The sequence below is a fragment of the Sinocyclocheilus rhinocerous genome, unplaced genomic scaffold (assembly GCF_001515625.1).
Source record: "Sinocyclocheilus rhinocerous isolate Xijiao unplaced genomic scaffold, SAMN03320098_v1.1 scaffold323, whole genome shotgun sequence".
Lineage (NCBI taxonomy): Eukaryota > Metazoa > Chordata > Actinopteri > Cypriniformes > Cyprinidae > Sinocyclocheilus > Sinocyclocheilus rhinocerous.
This window is the reverse complement of record NW_015643640.1, coordinates 1,751,965-1,767,139: the sequence shown is the minus strand read 5'-3', so window position 1 is coordinate 1,767,139 and position 15,175 is coordinate 1,751,965. Positions and strand designations below refer to the sequence as shown.

At 39.8% G+C, this 15,175-nt stretch overlaps 1 long non-coding RNA gene across 1 annotated transcript in view; it reads left to right on the top strand.

Annotated features, from left to right (window-relative positions):
- Positions 1-12,807: 12,807 nt before the first annotated feature.
- The window catches only part of LOC107757599 (uncharacterized), a 12,366-nt gene continuing 9,998 nt past the window's right edge, over positions 12,808-15,175 (top strand). The window contains exon 1 of the long non-coding RNA XR_001641949.1: positions 12,808-12,878. This is a non-coding gene — a long non-coding RNA (uncharacterized LOC107757599). The remainder of the gene's footprint in view (positions 12,879-15,175) is intronic.

Here is a 15,175-nt window from a genome sequence, read left to right as displayed (position 1 = left end):
TAAATACCATATGCGCGGTAGTTAGAGAGCATACATCCCTAATTAAATGAGATATAACTGTTCATTGCTCCCTGATTTTAAACAACAGAAGAGAGAAAATAGACCTTTAAAGAATTATGAGTAATGGATACATTAGCATGCTCACGTGGGTTCAGTTTCCGGCGAGTAACTCAGCGTTTGATGTTTGATGCAACTTCTAGCTTGTAGATGAAGCATTAAAATTGCTGTGAAATCGATTTTCTTGCATAATCTTATGACACATTTTTTTAATTCTTTTGATTATACTGCATGAAATAAGCTCAATTAAACATCACTGCCATCTTCTAAGCGCAATGAACAAGTGGCGTCCAAGAGTTATGAACTCAGCAGCTCGACTCTTTTATTTGCTCGAGAAAAACATGACATTAAAGCAGCTTCCTTTCTGAAATCAGCTGCAAAAAGCCCCTTGCGGGACCCCAGCGTAAGTATTGGTTGATGTCAGACCCCTTCCAATTGTCTAATTACTCAAAGGGCAGTTGATGATGAGCTATTGAACCTTCTACCGGTTTTGGTCCGTTGGGACGGCCATCAGCTGTCATAGACTGTGTGTCTGTTCGATAAAAGCCACACGCTAATGGAGTCACTCGACTTGTGAGAGCAGGCCAGACGTGCTTCGCTCTACCTTCGCCATCCACCCTCAATATGGAAGTCATTTTTTACCATTGATCTCTTCTCTTGTGTAAACTTTCCACACCCTAGAAGAAACATCGATTCGCGGTGGAAGGAAACAAAGTACGTATTTGTTAGCTATACGCTTGATGCCATACTTTCAGATGATAATGGCCGTGGACACCTCTTTGCACACATGCATAAGCATAAACAAAAACAAAGGAGTGAAAAGGTTCTCTGTGTTTGCCAGGGGCTTACATTATTTGAGCTGCATGATCCTCTCAGGGGAAATCTGATACAGCCTGTAGGGGAATCACTTCCCTGCTTTTTTCCCACAATTCAACAGAGGCGTATGGGGCAAGCATTGCTCCCTCCACCCCGCTGGCTCCCCTTTCTCCCCCCATCGCCCACAGAAAGAGAGCCCCTCGTATCAATCCCCTCATTATCCAAACCCACTGCCTGCTGAAGACAGTAAGAAGGTCATCAGATGGAGCCAGAGACTCATGCACAGGGGACAAACGCTCAACAGTGGAGCTCGTCCTGGGATGCGCAGCGTTCTGTGTGTTTGCATGCAAGCGGATGGGCGCGTGATGACAGGTTTGCCGATGGGCGAGTGGAGAGATGCAGCTCTGTAGGTTGCAAGCCATTGCACAGAATAAATGACTGACTGTCACTGCTATGAAGGAGCTGGATTGTGCCTTGCAGAGAATTATATGTTTATAAAGAGTTTAGAGCTCACTTTAAATTAAGTGCACTGCAAAAAGTGCTAACCTAAAAACGGTAACATCTAAATCATCTGGTTTTATAAAGTGTAACATCAATGAACGAACCTATATACGTGCATTTGTACCAACTGATTTTTATATGTTTGATCAGATAAAAATAGAGTTAACAATTGCAGTTGTCTCTTTTTAAAATGTCTTTAACTACTACGTATTAACATTTAAATTAATAAATAGATACAATGCTCTCTCTCTCTCTCTCTCTCTATGCAATACAGAGCGTCATCACACAGGTACTCGTGATATTGCGTTTATACACCAGTTCGACGGCACAGATGTGTAAATAAATAAGAAGCACGGCGTGTCTTTAAAAACATTTTGTATGCAGAACTACTTCCTTCTGCCACGGACTCAAATCTCAGTTTGACAGTTTAGCAGCTGAGCTCAAGATCCGTTACTAATTCGAGAATGTTATTTTAGAACTAGTAACGAAGGAACGTTTAGTTGCTCCATTGAAATCTTATTGTATCACTGTATTATAAAACGGTTAGTTCCAGTCCTCAATTCTGATTGGTCACGATAAAGCACAGCTATGACCGTTTCACCCAACGGTTCTGTGTATAACTGCGCAACACCCTTAGCAGCATAAACAATCAATTTATATTATGTATTTCAGCAAAATTAGCTGTTTATTATGTACTGAAGTATGAGTGATCCCTGCTGGCGTTTTGCTGCTCCTTCAACTATGACTTATTCACAATAAAGCACGGCTTCTCGTACCTTACTGCTTACTGATACAGCATTCGTTCTTCAGCTCAATCTCATATTCACAATAAAACATCAGTCTGAATGTCAGCTGAGGAAAGCGATATCTTTGTCGTACTATCTTTCATCTGTTAAGGGTGATTTCCGATGACAGCGCTGCTCAGTGTGTTTGTTGGCTGCGTCTTACAAGCTATTGTTGAAAGTGAAAAGAGCTTGCTTGTTTACAACCCTGTTTCAGTCTCTTTCAATATAAAAGTCTTTGCTAACTAAAATCACTAAAGTCTCAACTAACTAAAATGACCATCACACACACATACACACTGTTTCCTAAATACTATAATTAAATACTACTATTATTTATATAAAATATTATTTATTGAATAGTAATAATAAACCACAATAGACATTATAAAAGTTGCTAAGCAATTCAGTCAAAAGTACAACGGCAGCGCTCTGATATACAGCATTAAACACACCTCATATAAAGTGGGACCTTTTATTATTATTGTTATTATTGTCCTATTCCTGTTTCTAATCATAATTGTCTGTTTTGGTGCTAACACTTGGTTTATGCACATCCAAATTATTCTCGTACCAAACTTTTACAGAACATACATGCTTACTGTAACTCGGTTACATTTCAGGATAAAACAATAGACGTGGGAAGTAGGATGGGATAAAATTCTGTTTCCCTTTTTAAAACCAATATCCTGGGGCACATAAACTGTCAGAATCAGGTTTAACGCATCTCCATTATCTCAACTGGATTTGCACACCCACATCTGCATCCGCTGGGAAATGATGTGTTGTGCTCCTCTTTAAAATGTCTCTCATTTCCATTCCAAAGTGACACTGCCAGATTTGCAGCCAGCATGTCTACAAAGCGAGCGTCTTGTACGTTTTTAGAACGTTGTAAAGCGCGACGCCTTTTTCTTCCCCTCTTTATCAAAGGTGAACGCACAGCAGATGACAGTCCTCCCACCTCGGATTGCAGGCGGAGAAGCGGGGCTTTCCCAATCCTCTGTGGCGAGATACTTCCCGTGATCTGCCTACTCAGCCCACCGAGGGATTGTTGATGCTTGCTGATTTCATGTGCTGCACGGTGTGAACGCATCTCTGCTTCTCAGTGACATGGAGAAGGAGGAACAGATGAGTTAAATGGAATCATTTGATTTTACATCACATCAGAAATACTGGGCGAACAGCAAAGACGACAGACCGTATCAGCACTATGAAATAGTGTTCTAGTATGCAATAAAACTCCTGCTATTAGGACATTACAACAATACTGAGATTTCACAACCTTATAAAGTCTTCTGACCTTCTTACTAAAAACACCCAGTGAACAACAAAAGAAAGAATGTTTAGAACCGAAATACTCAAATCATGCAGAGATGGGGACACTTTTGCCATTGAGACGACTGGGAAATAATAAGCAATTCGATAATATATTGCTACCAATACAATAATATTATAAGTCTGTAATATGCAATTGAAAATGAAATGTTATATTAACAACAGGATTTTAAAACTGTTTTATTTGCATTAACTGAACAAAAGCCACAAACCGCTGAACATATGCAAGCTGTCTGACAAAACTGGTGACTTTAAGATATTAAATGATTTAAATGTGTCTAAATTAGCATCACTCAAGGACCTTCCATTCTTATCATTTATAGTTATTATTTTTATTCTCTATTTTCCTTGCTGCAGATTTAAATCAAATGGATAACTGGAAAAAATGCTCATTTATTTCCCACTCGAGCAGCGTTTGCGTGGTTGTCTGTCGATCGGAACTTTTCACAGGCCTTGAGGGCTGTAAATGGAGCGTGTTACGTTTGTGACGTTTGGCCGCTGTTGGAGGCTGTTGAACGGAAACTGATATTAGTGCCAGAGAGTGCATGTAAAATCACATTCGGAACGGATGACTGGTAACTATCATGAGTAAACAAAGGGCTTTGTTGAGCAAGAAAGAAAAAGTTGATTCAAAAGTGCCATGTGTCTGCGCTCCGAAGAGGGGCAGATGTTGTACATTACCAGCCAGTCTACTGCCTCTGAAATCACAGCTCAAATGAGCATCCTAATGAGAGGCACTGTTTGCGGGTCAAAGAAAAGCCTAATCACGCTAAGTCAATTGACTTCTTCTGGAGCAAGAGAGCATGCGAGCTCCAAAGCAGATGACCTGCTGTCTGCTCCTGCAACCTCCTTTATATCTGTCTAATCTTGTTTCTGTGGTTTTAATCATCTAGCCTTTCGACTGTGATATGACTCTAGCCGGCGAGGACAGGCACAGTTGTTTATGCGCCATTATACAAGCATTATGCAACCGAATAAACAATGTCACATGCCTTAATAAAATCAGAATGTTACGAGAGTGAAATCTATATGATTACTGATATTGTGTTGAATGAGATAAACAACCCTGGTTGGCTCTTTAGGAGCGTTTATTTAAATAGGTACGTTAAGAATTAAACATTTGACTTGAAAGCAGCCTGCACTAACTGAGGACTATGAGTGAAATCCAAGAGTTATATGTGGAATAATCATTTTAACAAATTCAACATTTTGTTTGTGTGGATTCATTAATGTCACCTTAAGGCAAGGCTGTTTTTTTTGTCTATGCACTGTTAAATTTGGAAATGTTGGGCTATTTGGCTTTTCATAACATGTTGTTTCAAACTAGTGGAAAGAACACATCCAAAATAGGCTTTTATTGCACTTTATCTATTTGCATCTGTAGAGTTCAATTACAGACACATTTTCTCAAAATGAGTTGTTTCTCCAGCACTGAGCCACAAATACAGCACACTTTACAGTTTTATCCTACATATATTCTCAAGGTTTTAAAGAGGGGTGTGTTCACGACATTTGCCTGATGTTATACAATGTTATTTTATTCCTAAAAACAGTGGAACAGTGGAAATCTGAAAATCTGGCTTTCTGATTCACGCAGTGATAAAAAGATATTTCCTAAATAAATAAATAAAACTTGACCCTAATGTGTCAACAAAATGAAACCATCATTTTGAACCTGGCTTTATGCAATGCTCATATTCCTGTTATGGAAGTGTATGCAAATTAGTGTACATTTGCATAGAAAACCATCTATTTGCATATTTAAACACTTCAGAAAACTTGCAATTACAATTTTTTTTTTTTTTTTTAAATATTATCAATCAAATAAGGTGATATGTATTAATTATTTATTTACCCTATATTCACCAGGGGTGTCTTGCCTCATATTAATCATAGGTTTTGACAAATAATATGGTTATTATAATAATTCTTGTCAAATGTATAGCCATTTAACTGAATAGCACAAAGTAAAGTAACTGTGGTACCACATAATATTACGGCTCAGTAATAACAGGGCAATACTATGGTTATATCTGCATTATTACAGTAGTAACACGTGCTGTAGTAACTACTGTAGATAGTTGGAAACTATGGTTACCATGGTAACTATTTTCTAAGGCATATACTTTTTAAGGAAGGATTTAGGTTTTTGCCACATTTGTAAATTGTATATTATTATCATATCTATTGGTCCTCTCTGTGAATTTGACCAGCATCAAATAATACAATAGTTAAATAATTTGTTCCGTGTATTATACTGATAGCAGGGAAGATATTTATGTTACATTATTCATGTGCAGAATGTCCATAGAGACCAGCGAGCCGTAAAGTGTTTCGGGCTGTCGTGAAGTGTGGTAAAGGCGGAAAAGGCGCGATGATTTGAAACCGTGCAGGCGTTTGTGTGTGTGTGTGTGTGTGTGTGTGTGTGTGCGTGCGTGCGTGCGTGCGTGCGTGCGTTCACTTTAGCGAGCTCTGTCTTCTCTTTTCCCTCTGTAGCACTCAGATGAAAACACGCGGTCAGAATGCTGTTGTAAGCAGCAGGTCTTTCTTTCACATAAACTGTAAGTTGAGCGGTTTCTAAGGACGCGCTGCGGCTCAGACAGACTCTATAACAGACAACACGATAGATAGAGATATAGATATAGATATAGATACAGGTACAGATGGGTTGTTGACATATATACCGTGCATGTGTCCTGTGGTGTAACAGCAAAATTTAGAAAATAATAAATCATTATTAATAATTAATTTCTTGTTAATAATATACAAATAGCATAAGAGAGATTTTTCTTCATTGTTAGTTTTTTTTCTAAATTTTTTCTGTCACACCAAAGGATACATTCACGGTATATTTGTCAACTACCCAGATACAGATATATATATATATATACAGATATTGATACAGGTCAGCTGTTTTCGGTTTAATAAACACTTTTATCAGCGAGCTGTTTCGTTAGTGTCGTATTAAGCGCTTTTGAATCTTTATTGTAGTAGTTGGTCATGATTTAAATGTGTTTTGCTGTGTTTATATCGGATTGCTGGATTGAGTGTCTGTTTAGTGAGGTACATTATATATTATGCATTATACATTATCAATGGAGTTCATTTAATTAATTCACAGACTCTAATTCACTTCATCTATCTATCAATATATCTATCTATCTATCATGTGTCTATCTATCATGTGTCTATCTATCTATCTATCTATCAATGTATCTATCCATCTATCAATCTATCTATCTATCAATCAATCTATCTATCTATCATCTGTCTATCTATCATGTGTCTATCTATCTATCTATCTATCTATCTATCTATCGTCTATCTATCTGTCTATCTATCTGTCTATAAATGAAATATTTTCTGTCAGGATCTCAATGGACTGGAAAGACAGTGAAGGTGTTTTATTCCTCAAGGAGGAGCTGAGGAGTTTGTCTGAGGAGCTGGCTCAGTGCCAGGTACAGTATAGTACACTTATTTATTTTTTTGGTCAAATTAATCTTTTGTCTGTTTTCTCTGTCTCTGGCTATAGTGATGATGGTCCTAAACTGTGTAAAATATTCTAATATTCTAAGATCATATCAGAAGCCCATATTAAGTTCTTCCTTACAATATATATATTTATTTTAATATATATATATTATTATTATAAATTTTTTTCCCCACAGTTGCAATGCTAGCAGGAAACTCGCGTGACTTAATCCTCCTGCACATTGTTAAATCCCCAGCAGGTGGTGCCTAAAAACAAACACCTGCATTGTCAACAGCATCTCAAACGTGTAATCATTATAGACGAAGCAACCCATATTACTAATATATCATCATTTCTGAGCTCATAGCTTCCTTACAGACATCTAAACACCGATCTTGGTAACGGCTAATTAAGAAGAGCCCTCAGTTACTCGCTGTACAGCAGTCAAAGCCTTACTCGGACCTGCATCATCATCGTCGGCGGACTCTGTCGAGCTGTTCTTCACTCGCCTGCGGTTCACAATTGATTTTTCTCCATTTCACTTCTATTGACAAGCATGTATTTATAAAGCATCACGTATCATTTATGTAAAAGGCGCAGTGCCTGTCCATCGACTGCCATTAACTGCAAAATGTTTCTAGTGGACCTGAGAATTATCAGGCAGGCAGTTTTACTTTATTAATATTTGTATAAATAGCACTATTCAATGAGTGCGCTCATCCAGTGGGCATTCACGGTCTGCTGTATGAGATAAATAATTCATCAATACGACTGCCTTTCAACATATCAAACACCTTCCCTTCCACGAGAAAATCCCTGTAATGTGCGGGAGTTGCTCAATCTTCTGATGTCGTGAGCTTAAGCACTTGTGAAGAGACCACCTGTTTGATGGAGGACTCTGCTTAATTTGTCATTAAACACAATGAAGACTAGGAATCGTGAGATCTCTATTTCTTTTCATTTGCACAGTCTCTCTCTCTCTCTCGTGCACACGCTACTTTGTATGTTTAGCCCATGGTCTATCAAGGTCTGCCTGCACCATTTAGTAAATAATTAATTAGACACTTTTGAATAGGGTTTAAAATTCATGTACTAATTGGACACCAGCAGATTCTGCAGGGATTTATGACTTTAATCTTATAATGATGTGGACATAATTTAACAGATAATTTTATATTAAGTTGATCTGGTATAATTCTGTTTTTTTTATTAATGTCAGAAAATGTAGTTTTTAGATGTCTCTCATTAAATGTAATGTAGCTTAAAAATCTTTGAGAGCCTTTTTTCCCGGAGACACTGAGCTGTAAGCGTGTCTTGCGTCTCTCTGACGCCACTTTCTTCTTCAGCCAACGAGTGAGTTCAGATTTACTCTTGTTTTCTTCAGTCGTTCCTCTATGAATAGGATTACTCTGATTTAATTTCTTTTTGGTTCATTTGTTAGAGCAGAAATGTTTCATGCGTTTTGTTTGATTTCAGGATCGTTCCACTCTATGATATCATTTACTGTTTTTTCCCCCGTTGATTAGATCACATGACATTTGGCAGAGGTTTTAAAATATTAATAAGCAATTGTTAATCAGTTTCTATCTAAAAATTGAAAAATAATATCAAACTACTTAATGTTTTCTTTTCAAGAATTTCATTGTTATAATGATGAAGATTTTCTTCATTTCTGACTTAATAGATTGGACCCCCCCAAAAAAAAACTCCAAAAAAAAGCAACAAAATCATATGCCGTATGGAAGCACATTTCCGCTGCTGAATAAAAAAACAAAAAACGTAATTGCGACTTTTTATCTCACAATCTCAGAATTGCGAGAAAAAAATGTCAGGTTTGTGAGATAAAAAGTCACAATTAAGTTTTTTGTTTTTTTTATTCATAAAAATGTATTATTATTTTTGTATTCATTTTTTATAAATGTGCTTTCCATTGATGTATGGTTTATTAGGATAGGACAATATTTGGCTGAGATACAACTATTTGAAAATCTGGAATCTGAGGGTGCAAAAAAATCTAAATATTGAGAAAATCATCTTTAAAGTTGTTCAAATGAAGTTCTTAGCAATGCATATTACTAATCGAAAATTAAGTTTTGATATATTTACGGTAGGAAATGTACAAAATATCTTCATGGAACATGATAGATCATGATAGTAAATCATATTTACTTAATGTCCTAATGATTTTTGGCATAAAAGAAACATCTATAATTTTGACCCATACAATGTATTTGTTGGCTATTGCTACAAATATACCCCAGCGACTTAACACTGCTTTTGTGCTGCAGGCTCACATATGAGAATATAAATGCAAAGTAATGACTGGAAATTGCTCATTCGGAAGCTGCTTTTAATAATGTTGTTGTTGTGTTGGCTTCTACCAGGCAGACGAGGAGTTCGTGTTTCAGGTGGCAAGTCCAGATCTCAGTCCCTTTGTTCTACTGAATCATTATGCTTTTGCGTCTCAGACTAGAAATAAATGCTGCTTCTGACACGTGAAATCCCTGATTTGCGAGCACTTGGGCAGCGGTGTTCTGCAGGGGTGTGTGTCGAACGCAGTTATGAGAGAACCTGAGAGCAGATGATGATCTAAACCCTCTTATCCTCCCTCTCTCCTCATCTAAACGCCTCTTTGAGGGATATACACTAGATTTAACATGACTTATGACCCTCGAAGAGAGTGTGGGGAGCTGCAAAAGTGGCATGGGAACGCGAGAAAGAGTTCAAATCAGCAATGCCATTGTCATGCCGTCTTTCAGAAGTTATGATGGTGATGATAAGAGGTGCAGATAAAGCAGTATTCCGCACATGGGGGGAAATTGAGGCCAGTGGCGTGGCTTGGTGTAACTTGTGTATTTATTCGGGCGAATATGAAATGGTTCTTTCCACCACCTGATGAAAGGTCAGAGACATGGAGAAAGTTGTTGCTTGCGCGAAAGTGTTCCTCGACTCTAGAAGCGCAGGCAGGCTATGCTCTCTCCGTATCCCTCACAAACCTCTTCACCAACAAACCGAGCTGCTCCTCAAAGAACTGGCATCGCTCACCTGAGGGCCTGTGCATACATCAGCTCCGCGCCACCCGGGACATTGACATGATAATTGCTCTGGCTCTGAGAAGCGCACAGGCTTCTGGGAATTCTGGCCGGTCTGGTAGCGAGCGAACGCTTGGCTTGGGATACGGTTAACATCAGCGAGCTTCAAGGCAGCGGCGCTCTCTGAGGACAGCCGTATCATGTCAGATGTCCTCGGGGAGAGAAAGGGTGGAGGAGATTGAAAAAGTGAACCAGGGAAAGGAGGATCCCAGGTGAGTGGCGGCTGTTCAAACAAACTTGCCCCAATTGTGATTCTTTTGTCTTTTCCCCCCAAACGCCCGCTAAAGAGGGTTAGATGCTGAAAGGAAAGGAGTGTTTGTGTTCCCCAGTGAGTAGTGTTCCTGGTTTGATATCCTGATAATTACTGATACCTGGAGACTGGAGTTATATCCCATCATTCCCTGTTGACCCTCTGCGGTATAAGCTCAGAGAGCGCTCTGAGTGCTTTAAATGCATGTTTCTTCTCCCACAGCATTCAGTCTATCCTGCAGTGTTTTATCTCCTAACCGAGCATCGCCGTTGCATCATCCCAGATAGATTTTCCAGTGTGAATGGCTGAGGCCGGCCGATCGCTTCTGTATGCTGGCACTGCCTTTAATTTTGCTCTTTTGTTGTACTAGAGAAAAGCAGAAAGCTGAGAACAAGGACAGGAAAGTTCTGGAGATCCTTCAAGCAAAAGACGACAGAATCCGAGAGCTTTACTCGACTCAAACCACAGCGCAGCCGAGAAACCTTCGGCTCTCCTTGTTTAATGAGCACCTCTGACTGCTTGATAGATCTGCTTGGATGACAGCTAATGATGAAGCCATGTTGTTAATTCACCTTTAATCATGCCTCTTAATGAAACATCTGTCAGTCGGCTTCGTTAGGAGCTCTGTCTCTTCAGCAGCAGCGAGTCCGTCAAACGTGTCCATGCATCACGCACACTCTTCATTTGAGTAAATAAGATTAGCCACGGCTTGATAACCCATAGCGGAGCAAACCGGAGCTTGCTAAACACCGCAGCTCCGACGTCAAGGCAGTGTTATTAATAGAAGGTTTTTCATAGCAGGAATTACGTTTAGCATCAGCAGCACTGTAGATATGAGCACCTAGGTGGCACATTAGCAGCGATTGCTAATTACAGTGATGCGCCTGCAGGTCTGCCATATTGGAAAGGTCAAGATCCGCTTGTAATTGCAAGGAAGTGAATGTCAGATGACAGGCGTGCTTTGCTAACAGTCCCTTCTTACCTTGAACTGCACTGGGGATTTCTAATGCTAATCTCTCTGTCCTAGACCTCTTAGCTTCTTTAAACCTCTTTTCCTACCAAATGAGAAGGACTGGGGTTAAAACAGTGCTTGCCTACCTCATTATCAACATTTTGAATTGAGCTTCGCTTGTGCTATAAATCTCTATTAAAACCTGCATGGTGCGCAGACTGAACATAAGTTCTCTATCTAGAAAGATTCAAGTGATTTCTCCCAACATGGCAGTTAATTGCCTCCCGCAGCTCAGGGTTATTTTTGAGATATCAGCGTCGAGTCGACACAACCGGTTAAAGTGCGTGTTAGCGATAGGAGCGCGTTATCGCAATATCGTAGAGGGATAACTGTGACCCATAGTGAATATTTAACTACATGTCAACTAACTCTAACTATTAGTAGACTTAGTTTAGGGTTAGGGTTGGTAGAATATGTTGATGTCTGTTAAAATAAAGTGTCAGCAGATATTAAGCACACAGTCGACTAATACTCTAATGACTTCTAGCTGATAAGTTACTTCTCAGCAGTGTTCTAAAGGGTACCCTCAAAACAATCTAACTGATATTACTATAAAAATACTTCAAAGCAAATGTGCCATATTACACATTCGTCTGATCTGATATCTGATATAAATCATCTTTTCATATTTATTATTAGTATTATTTATAAGTGGTCTTTGTCTGCTTTAAGTAAAGTAAGTTACTGACCACATTATAAAGCCTTTTGGATGTTTTCATGAAGACTTTGTATTTGTCATTTTACAGTAAAAACAGTGATAAGATGTTATTGTGCAGATCTTAAACAATGGCTGGATATGAGACTTATAATCCATTATAACTATGGGAAATATAATCCATTGTAACTCAAGTGGATGCATTGTGTTGATTGTGTGTTATAAATCATCACACTCTGAAAAGCTCACGATTAAGTAAACATTAAAATGCATTAAAACGGTTGTTATGATTGTTCATGAGATGAAACAACCTATAATAAGTTTTTTTTTTCATGCATTAAAGCATTCGTTATAAAGTGTTGCCTCTCTGGGTAATTAAACAGGGTCTCGTGTTCTCAGTCGTAGTAAGCAACAAGCCACCTCTCAGTATAACAAATGTGACATATTGCTACTCTATCATCACTTTTCGGACACAGTCCACAATGATTTCTTCGGAAACCGATTACAGTTTTGCCCAAATATTACCCGTTGCAATTCCGACACGTAGCAGCAAGTGAACAACTGAATCATTCTAGTTATCGTGCTTTATCGTGTCGCAGTACAGCACCACTAATTCCCGCGTCCCGCTTGCAAGAGTTTAGCGCTACAGGACGCTTCCCCTTCTCCGTATCACGCAGCAGCTGACCCCATTACAGAAGCTAGCTCTCAGTGCTGTAAACACTCATACCCAGATTGCTTGTGACTAACGGCTGTCTCTCACGATCACCCGTATGGCTCTTTAAACAGAAAGTGACTGCACAGGAGAAGGAGATAAACAGTCCAGCGGTTGCGTGGCAGTGCGGTCTAATGAAGAAAGAACTGGCAGCTCTGCAGCACACACTGGGGAATAAGAGTCGACGACTTAAGGTTTGGACAGATTTCCACTGGCACCACTTGTAAAGCTCTGCCTCTGTGCCTGTGACACCGGGAAGAGAGGGAGGGGAAAACTGACAAGCCCCTGGAGGCAATCGCCTACGGCCTCAAAATCCCGGGTCGGGGCGCCAGCGACAGCGGAGCTCGGAAAAGCAGCAGCTAACGTTCTCCAATAAATACTTAATGATGGCCGAGCAGGGGAAAAAGTGCGTATGTGATGTGGCTTCTGCTTAATTACCTTCTGATGGGACTGGCATGATTAATTGATAAAGTGAAGATCTGGGGAGGATGCGTGTTTGCAGGGTCTCTCTTAGCAAAGGGAGAGCGAGAGCTCAGCATCAAAGGCAGGCTGGCAGGACTAATGGGCCTGTAGTGGAGCTTTTCTCATTAGAGCTAAAGATGGCTTACCTGCGTGGGTTCGGCTTGCCCTGCCAGCACAGGTAAGCTCCAAATGCCTCCCTTTCATCCCGGCGCTGCGACCGACTCTAAACATTAATTTGTTATAAACACTGATTCATTCGGGAGCGAAACACCATTGTGTGTTGGTCAGAGACGCACAATAGTTCCATTGTGGCTTTGTTTGGAACTGTTTTCTTTGCCGAAACAGTGTAAATACAGACCATATTGACATTACTGTGTCTAAAACGTAACTCACAATATTACCTATTTGTTTACTGAACAGTTGTATAAAACCAAATCATATTTGCAATCATGAAATTCAGGAACTATGCTTAACTATATCATATAGAAGTACAAGACAATAACTCGTATACAATATATTGAATTTTGGGAACATTCTAACTGCATTCTAGTAGGTCACATCATGCATTCGCAAGGCTTTTTTGTTTTTTTGCTAAATTACTCATTGTCAGCTTCCACATTGTTAAAATAACAGCTACGATATTATCGAAGACAATGCATATCTCACACTCATAATTCCAGCATATTTCCTACATATTTGTTGAAACACGTGAGTCTGTTGGTCGCACCACATGATTTTGATTTCGAATAAGCAGTGAGACACAATAATAAAAGATTTTCTTCTCAAGAACTTGCTTCAAACGGAATTTTAATTCAGAAAGTAAAAATGTTCATCACCCTACAGTAGGTATGAATTGCATTGTTAACAGATTTCTGAATAAATGAAAATGAATGTCAGCTGTTCAGAAGCAGACAGGACGAGCTGGAGACCGCTTTGTCCCTTCAGCTTTCCACCGCAGAATGGGAAGGAGCTGACAAAGAACAACAGCTCTGTCAAATCAAGTAAGCAGCGCTCGCACAGATCTGGCTGCGTTTGGTTAACCCCGACCGTGAGCGGTGTGTCCGTGTGCAGGCCTGTCTGGAGCATGCAGGAGAGCAGGCCCAGCTCATTCAGCAGCTGGAGGGTCTTAACCTGGACACGCAGACAAGAGGAGGCCTACACCGCAGACACGTCTCCTACCAGACGGTACAGGAGCGCATCTGTTGTGTGAACTCCGCGGCTGTCCTCACAAGCGAACACGGCGCCCTGGGGGGGGTGAACTTGTGTTCTAGCAAGGACTTAACTGCATTAACCGAGCTTGTCCTTCACTGTCTGTTTGTGCTGCGACAGCTCCACAGCGAGCTGAGCGTGTCATACCAAGCCCTCTGGCACAGCTGTGGAGCTTCACAGCAGCCGCGGGGCACGCTGAGGTGAGTCTGTGTGGGGAGCACCATGACAGATTTACATCACGCTCAATGCCCTTTGTATGCAAAGCAAGCTGAATGAGCACTTCAGCAAAACCACACACCGTTCGCTTCCTTTTCTCCTCTTAGTCTAACCGCATCCATAATAAATGGAATGCCTTTCGGAAAGAGAAGAATGGGAGGAGATTTTGTTCATTTTTGCAAGACTTCATGCTGTCTGACAACTCCAAAGCGTTGGCATTAACCCTGCCTGAACACTGCCAGAGCTCCTCTCAGCAGATCTGCATAGGGACGCAATCAGTTAATGCCTATGTCTGCATATACACTACCGGTCAAAAGTTTGGGATCTGTAAGACTTGTAATGTTTTTGAAGAAGACTCTTCTGCTCATCAAGGCTGCATTTATTTGATCAAAAATACAGAAAAAACAGTATTCTTGCAAAATGTTATTACAATATAAAATAATGGTTTCTATTTTAATATCCTTTAAAATATAATTTATTTCTGTGATGCAAAGCTGAATTTCCATCATCATTACTCCAGTATAAAGTGTCACATGATCCTTCAGAAATCATTCTAATATGCTGATTTATTATTAGAATTATCAACAGTTGTGCTGCCAAATAT